Here is an 8,634-nt window from a genome sequence, read left to right as displayed (position 1 = left end):
GAAACCGTCGATGAGGTAAAGAGAAAACCATCCGAATGGGAAAATATATTTGCAAGTAATGCCTCCAATAAGGACCTAATATCCAAAATGTACAAAGAACTCATACAACTCAATTTAAAAAAAAAAAAGATCCAATCAAAAATTGGCAGAGAATTTGAACAGACACTTCTTCCTAGAAGACATACAAATGGCCAAGAAATATATGAAAAGATGCTCAACATCACTAGCTATTAGGGAAATGCAAATGAAAACCACAATGAGATACCATCTCACATCTGTCAGAATAGCTATAATCAACAGGACAGTAATAACAAATGTTGGAGAGGATGAGGAGAAATAGGAATCTCATACACTGTTGATGGGACTGCAAATTGGTACAGCTACTATGGAAACCAGTATGGAGGTTTCTCAAAAAACTAAGAATTGATCTAGCAATCCCTCTACTGGGTATTTACTCCAAAGACTTGAAAACCCATATCCGAAAAGATATTTGCACACTGATGTTCATAGCAGCATTATTCACAGTGGCCAGGACATGGAAGCAACCAAAGTTTCCTACAAGAGATGATTGGCTAAAGAAGCTGCGGTACATACATACAATGAAATACTACTCAGTCATAAGAAGAGATGAAATACTTCCATTTGCAACAACATGGATCGACCTTGAGATAATCATGTTAAGTGAAATAAGCAAGATAGAAAAAGTTGAAAATCACATATCACTTATATGTGGGATATAAATCTAAAAGCAACAAATGAACAGGACAAACAAATGGAGACTCATGGACATGGAAAATGGACTAGTGGTTACCAGAGGGTAGGGGTTTGGGGAGGAGTGGGAGGTAGACAGAGTAAAGGGGTCAAATGGGGGGTGGGGATGGGCAGTGGGTGAAAGGGATCAAATATATGGTAGCTGAAGGAAACTGGACTTTGGGTGGTAAACACAATAGAATATATAGATGATAAATTATAATGTACACCTGAAAATTATATGTGTATTAACCAATGTTACCCCTAATAAACCTAATTTAAAAAAAAAAAAAAGAAAGGTCACCTGTTTCAACATTGCCAGGACAAAACTGCTTTCAACTAGGCATAAATCCACAGCCTTCACAATTTGGAGAATTAATTCACTCCATTGCCCCCATCAAATAGTTAAGAATGGTTCAGTGCTCATTAGTAAACACCTTTGAGAAAAAAAAGTGGGGAACTATTTTGATGTTATTGTTCGAATCCTTATAAATTAGTCACTTTATTGCACCATCAGAATTTTCCTCCAAGCCTCTGAGAGCTCCTCTGAGTTTGAGAAATTGATAGTGGATGGGGCTGAGTGCCCTAAAAATATTGTGTCTATGTTATTCAAATGTCTACAGACAGTGATAATGGATAAAACCATCCCCATTAATATAATACAACACAAGAAAGAGATATATGTCTATAGATGAAAACATTTGGGCACTAATTTAGCCTGCTGGCACATTATCTCATTCATCCCTGAACATTACTGAGTTAGTCTTTAAGTTGTTATCTTATAACTTCCATTTCAGCAAAGGCAGCAGATACGATGAACAAAATGGCTCATTTTATTCTATGCAGTAATGATACCCCAAGATAATTAAATTTGGGAACAGCGTTCTTCAATATGTGGAGTCAGCCCATCATGCCATAGCAGAAGCTCATAAACTAGAGATAGTACTGTTAAAATATATTGAGAAAAGCTCTGGCTTCAAAAAAGAATGTTTCACAAACTGCTTAGAATATTAGAATGGATCAGAGCAAAAAGAGACCTTAGCCATCGCCTAGTCCAAAGCTTCTATTCTACAGTTCAGAAAACAGGTTCAGGAAGAGAAAGTGGTTTGTCCAAGGCCACACAGCATTTTGACAGAAGGGTCTAGATAAGAACCCAGTTCTTCTCAATCCTAGAGCTCCTTCCACTGCCCCATCCACCTTTCCTCTTAATAGCTTCAAAATAATGAAAAAACTAAATAATCAAATCAAAAGAATGGACACATAATCAAAGCCTGATTCATTAAGCCAGGGAAGGCCATATCTCAAGGCAGACAGCCACCACAAATTACAACTTCTTTGTAAAATAAGTACAGTCATCATTCTATAGAACGTGAGATGCTCTTTTTAAATTTTATTGACTGAAAAAAAAAAAAAACCCAAGCTCAGGATAGTGAAAATCAATCTTTCTGTTATCAACATCCCAAAGGACAGTGTAAACAAGGTGATGTGACATCAACTACAAAAAGACATAAATATACTCACTATTATTTGCAGTGTGTGTTAGAGTGCATAATAGTACTCTAGGACACAGGGCCACACTGTCACTGTCCACAGTTGGAAAGAAAAAGCTTTCCCACCTTTCCGCAGGCCTAAGGGCGCCAGAGTGCAGGTGGTGGGGAGGGGCGGGAGAGGAAGGTTCTAAGAGTCTCCCTCTACCTCTCAATTGGAGCCCCAGCCCAACCCCGCTGCAGGCCTGCCCTAGACCCTGAGAGCTAGCGACAGCAGAGAGAAGGGAAAGGGAATAGGGATAGGAGGCAGGAACTGGCCTGCTGGGAACCCTGTGCCCTCCACCTAAAAGGTTAGTCCTGAGCCCGTCTTCCCCTGTGCTGAGTTCAGCCACGCGTGTCCCACCCCTATGTGGCTTGAGAAAACGCAGAACCTGCAAAGTTAAACAAAACCCCTTAGAGCACAAAGACCACTCTTCGCTCCTACCCACACCAAGAATTTGAAAAATTAAATCTTTTGCGTGCACGAAAACCTGTACAACTCGTTCAGCACTCTTGGACTTCCTCTCCCTCCCTCACGTCTCGCACTCTTGGACTTCCTCTCCCTCCTTCACATCTCCCTCTCCACTTGGAGTGCCCTCATCTTCCATTCTAGCCACTCAGAGGGCTGCACTACCTCTTGGCGACTCTCCTAGTCTGGCCAGGGAATAAGTGACTGCGCGACCCGCTGTCCAGTCCTGCGGTGGTCATGGCCTGTCCTGGGACAAGCTGCAGGCACTTCTAGCGCTTCGTTTTGCTGCTCAGAATCCCTCGCTCTCTGTAAAGCCATCCACGGAGGAGCAGGGACTGATTCACAGCAATTTTCCACGCAGCAACCAGCTCAGTGCCTTCCGCACACCTATTTGCTAAATTCCCTTGGCTACTCATACCGTTTCTCATTGTACCCGGTAATCTTCTCTCCTTTCATTCAAAGCCGATCCCTCCTTCAAGATTCAGCCCAAGGGTCTTTTCCTCTCAGTGCTCTGACTTTGCTCTTCCTTGACCATGGCACACGATTTCACATTATAGGTGAAAGAAAGGCAGACATGGAGGTTGGGATGGCTAAGAAATTTACCCAAGGATACAGAGCTAATTAGTGGCAGAGCAATTACTCTTGGACTCCAAAACTCCTGGAACCCAGCTCAGCACACTTTTCACTACCCCTCATTGTTTCCCTTCTGCCCTCACTCCTATGCTATTGGAGGGCAGGGAACATCACTTGTTAACTCTGCACACGAGGACTGCACAAGAAATGATCACCTCCCCTCCTTGCCTCACTCTTCTGGTTTTTGTTTCCCATCTTGTCCAGGGCTTCTACTCTTCCAAACACAAAGACAAAAAATATTATTTTGTTCAAAGTTCAGTGAGCAGCAAGAGCAAACAGAAGCTAAGTTCACAAAGTCTTCTACACATCTGGGTGAGAATGGTCACAGTAACCCCTAGTGCACACGTGCGCACGTGCGCGCACACACACACACCCCTATAGTCCTCATAACTCTTTTTCTATCTTGTTAGCACCTGAAGAAGTCAGAAGGCCATCCACACCTGCCCGAATCATCTTACCTTCTAATACCTCTTCCAAAAATGCCCTTTAATCTGCAGCCAACAATTATATATACAGATCACTATTCAACCAAGCAAAAAAAAATATTATTCATAAGCACTAAATATTCTCACCTGGTGCAACAAGGGCAATATGGTATTATAAATGCAAGATCTCAAGTGGGAAGAATTTCAAATACACAATTACACTTACTTCTAATTAAACTTTCTCCTCTCTTGGATGAAGTTAATGGGAAAGGGGAGAGCGTTGTAACACAGAGGGACAGGAATGGAAAAGAAAGAGGAGAGGAGAGTGAAAAAATGTCAGAGACTATGTGTGAGCCCAGCAAGAGAGAAAGAGAGGAAAGCAGAGCCTAGGCAAAGAGAAGGAAGGAAGGGGAGGGGAAAGAATAGATAGCAGCTGCTGACTCCAGGCATACATAGGTACTGGGGCAGCCCAAGAAGACATGGACTTATTCCCCTCAAAGGCTCAGAGATGTGGTTCTGAGGGACCTGGATTGGAAGTGAGGTCCAGAATCCCAGTGGCAAGTCTCTGTTATCCCTTAGCAAAGGGGGAGAGCTTCTGGCTCTGGTAGCAGCTTTGGGGGTACATTTTAAGTACCAACTCACCACCACCACTACCATTAAGATGTCCTCTTCCCTTCCTCTTTCTTCCTACCCTCCCTTCACCACAATAATTAAATAAACCTTACCCAACACAGAAATGCAATCTGAATGGTCAAGGTAGTTTTCCCTTCCATTGAAGGAGAAGACCTTCCATTGAAGGAGAAGACCTCTCCCTTTATTCTTGCTGAAAATAGGCTGGGTGCTGTCCCTTTATACATTCTAGAGAACCAGATCATGAGAGGGTGAGAAAGGGAGCGAGCAGCAGTTTAAGGCCAGTCCAATTTGTCCCTCTCTCTCTTCCCGTTTTATTTTTTTCTGCAACCCCTCCTTCTGGCCCTGGCAGCTCTGCTCATCTTCCTCACTGCAGCATCCTGCAGCCAGTTCTCCCACCCTTGTGATAAAGTATTGATATTGGGGGTACATCTTTGTGGTGATGCTTGCTTTATAATGTAGGATCTTAGACTGATATGCCTGAGAAATATTTAAGTTGAGGGTAGGTGGGCATCACAGAAGATGAAAATAGAAACTCATCCAGGTAGCCAACTCTCTTGCCAGAAAAGTAAGAGGCCTTGGGGGCAGCTGAAAGACAAGATTTGAACCTGAGTGCATAGGGAGCCAATAGGCAGAGGACTGGCAGATTGTTGGCTTGGGTTACAGTGATTGCCTTGGTAACATAAATATATAAAGCCTGTATAATATATTAGCAAGAAGGTGGATGACTGAATATCACTCAGCCTCAGTTTTCTCAATTGCAAAATGGGGAAATAAATGCTCACTCCACAGCACTGTGGGGAAGAGTGTGTGAAATAGCATTTGTAAAATATTTAGCACAAGGCCTAGCACAGTCTCTTGTGTCCTTAACTTCCTTCTGCAATTGGGCACAGGAAGGACAAGGGCTTGCCCAAGGTCACACAGCAAGTAGCAGAGTCAAGATTGGAACCTGGGTCACTCAAATGTTCCCCGGGGAAGGGTGCTTTCCATTCCACTTCCTCTACTAAGAAGGCCTGCTGAGACTATCCTTACGAGCTTGGTGCAGGGGCCAGTGAAAGTGGAACTGTGAGTCAATAGCTATGCATATGTACAAAGACACTGTATTGCTTAGTCTTAGTCTCAAGGGCTCGGGCTTCTGCCTCATCCTCTTTCTCATCATCGCTCAGGTGATCTCCCCATCTCATCTTGGATTGATTCATTGCCACTTTATTGCCACCTCTGCTGCCCGGCTCTGAGACAGTGACTCACCCTCTAGCTGGCTAAGGCCCCTGCTCTCCAGGAAAGAGGCTTTCTTCTTAATTAACTGCAGAAATCTCAGGGCAGTGAGACAACACCTTTCCAGGCAGGCTTAGAGTTTGAGGGCTTTGAGAAGGAATACAATAGCCCCCTATCCAAAAGCCACTGCCCTCTATCCCCACAGTACCTGGGGTGCCACTCTTAGAGCCTTGTCTGTAGATTCCTTATGATAATTCCTTATATGTCCTCAGGTCTCAGTGTTTCCAAGGGATTTCACCCAGGGCATTGCTTTCTTACCTGTACACAGCCTGTGTTGTGTCTAGCACTGTGCTAGGCACTGGGGAGACATAAGGTAAGAGGACATGTCTCTGACATCTAATGAGTGTTCACTACAAATATGAAAAGTAATAACAATAACATTGGCAACTTGGAAAGGGAAAAAAAGAATGCCGGGAGAGTGAATTAAGAAGTCCCTGTAAGGGGTGGAGGTGATGAGCAGAATGGCCTCACTGCAGCCCTAAGGACTGATCTGCAGCTGTGATCTGCAATTTCTTGTGGCTAGTAATGGCATCACTAAAATCACTGGTGCAGGCATTTCCCTTAAACACAGCACATTGCTTAGAAATTGAGTGCTAACTGATCACCTGTACATCCTCTGCCTTTCTGGCCCGGGGCATCACCTGGTATACATGTCTCCCTCTCAGCCTCAGATGCCCCCATCCCCAAACTCCCAAGGAGAAGAGGAGAGAATGGAAATCTTTGGGATCTTAACTGAGAAAAGCACTTTACATGTTTCCTCCTTTAAACTTCACAGCCATGCCCTGACCTAAGCCAGTGACTTGTCAAGGTAGTCAGTTACAGAGTGGTAGAGCTGGGATTAGAACCTACAACTTTGAAACCTGTGCACTTTGCATGGCAAGGCATCGCAGACAGCAAGGGTTCTTTTCCTTCACCTCTCCTTTACCCACTAAACATCTCAACAGAAAGGATGCAAGTGTAGGACAGGAGCCAGATGGTCATTTGACTGTGGAGAATTCTGGAGTGAGTCTTGTAGCCCACTACAGTGGGAGGGGAGTTCACAGTTTCCTGAGAGGGCAACTCCAGAAGTGCAAAGCACCTTTAGCAACTCTACCGACCCTTCTTGTGGATGGCTCCCCTACCAAGGCGTCTGTTCTCAGGAGGACTTGTTTGCTAAGAGAAAAACTCACTGACTGCCCAAGGAATGTCTTGGGCTGGTGCTGGGCTGCAGATAGTCCTGATAACTTTGGTGACATAAGCAGGAGGGAGGAACATTTATAATGCCCTACTTCATATCCAGCATAGTATCAGTGATTTCTCACAGCCATTGTCTTTTATGTAGAAAATTAATTGCTTTGCAAAATAGTGAGCTCTTCATTTAGACAAGTCTTCAAGCTAGATTAGAACAAATTTTGCAAAAATTTTCTCTGCAGATCTAAATTCCTTACTTATTCAAACCAATAAAATCCTCTACCCCTAACAGTTGTCACTCTCTCAGGTAGGATAGGAAGAAGTATCCCTTCCCAAGGGTGAGGAGAGGTCAAGGCAGTGAGGGTGTCTGGGGAGGGTGCAGGAAGGAGGAATCTCCTGCTGGAATTGACTATAGCCGAATCAGGGTCCCCACTGAGCTCTCGTGCAGGTGCCTGCCACCAGCCCATGGATTCCCCGGGCCTTCCAGTTTTCCTGGGTTCTGACTGTACCTTGCCTAGACCGAGATCACTCATTCCCTTTGCTTGACAATAGGGAACAGGTGCATTAATGGAGTCAACACCCCAGGTTAAAGGGAAAAGAGCATCTGTGGCCGCAAAGCCTCGCCCACCCATCTCCCTCCTCCACCTCCCTGCTTGCCCCCTCTTCTTCTTCCAGGAAGGAAGGAGGGGGTGGGCTGTCTGTGTATGTATCTATGCCTATTCGAGTGTGTGTGCGTGTGTGTGTGTGTGTGCCTGCACTCATGCGCACGCACGCACGAGGGCTATAAGTCTGTATGTACATTTGGTGTGTGGCTGAGTGTGGGGCGTGTGTGCATAGTGCATGTTTTAGTTCAAGTGCATGGTGTGGAATGTATTTGGTTTATGCTTGGACGTGGAATATGTGCTTGTGTGATGTTTATGTATGCATGCTTTTAGGTCATGTATTTGTCCCATTATAGTGCGACTATGTGGGTGCAGTCTGAATGCGGGTGTGTTCGATGTGTGTTTCTTCTGGGGTTGGTGGCCATGCTGTGGTAAGTGTGCATATGTGTGTAGTGTGTGTGTACGTGTGTTTGGTGTGAGTTTACCTTTAGATGTACTGTGTGTATTGTGTGTATGTTCATGAGCGAGGTGTCTTTTTATGTGAAACCACTTAAAGTGTGTGCGTTCAAAGATTTATATGTGTGAGGGTGTGGTATGTGTGTGCGTCTTTGGGTGTGATGTGTTCATGTGTGTGCTGGAGATGCATGTGACCAGTGTATGTAATAGGTTGGAGGGCTGGAAACACTGTGTGTCTTGTGGGGGAGGGGTTGTCATGCAAGTGTATGGTGCGGTGTGTGAGAGCATGGGGCTATCTAAAGAACCCAGGTGTGCATGTTTAAAAAAAAAATGGGGCCGGGGCATTACTCAAAGACTGTAAGGAGGAAAAACCTAGGGGGGCCCTGATCTGGCCAGGGTCATCCACTGGCTTAATCTGCCTTGTCTGAGTATACCCGCCCACCGCTGTGCCAGAAGGCTCACTTTCGCAAGGTGTGAGCTTACCTGGCTGCTTAGAGGAAAGAAGAGGAGGGCACCGCACATGATTGTCCAGGTATGGCGTCTAGGGTGCAGTACAGAGGCTTGTGGGAGTAAACTGGAAAGATTTTCGGTCGCTCTCCCTGCCCCCAGAAGATCCCAGTTTGCGCCCAGCAGAGCTCAACTATTTGCTCAGGGCCTGGCTATTTCACACCTCGTTGGCTTCACGTAGGCAAATCCAG

The sequence above is a fragment of the Pteropus medius genome, unplaced genomic scaffold (genome assembly GCF_902729225.1).
Source record: "Pteropus medius unplaced genomic scaffold, Ma_sr-lr_union100, whole genome shotgun sequence".
Classification (NCBI taxonomy): Eukaryota; Metazoa; Chordata; class Mammalia; order Chiroptera; family Pteropodidae; genus Pteropus; species Pteropus medius.
Note: the sequence above shows the minus strand (reverse complement) of the source record.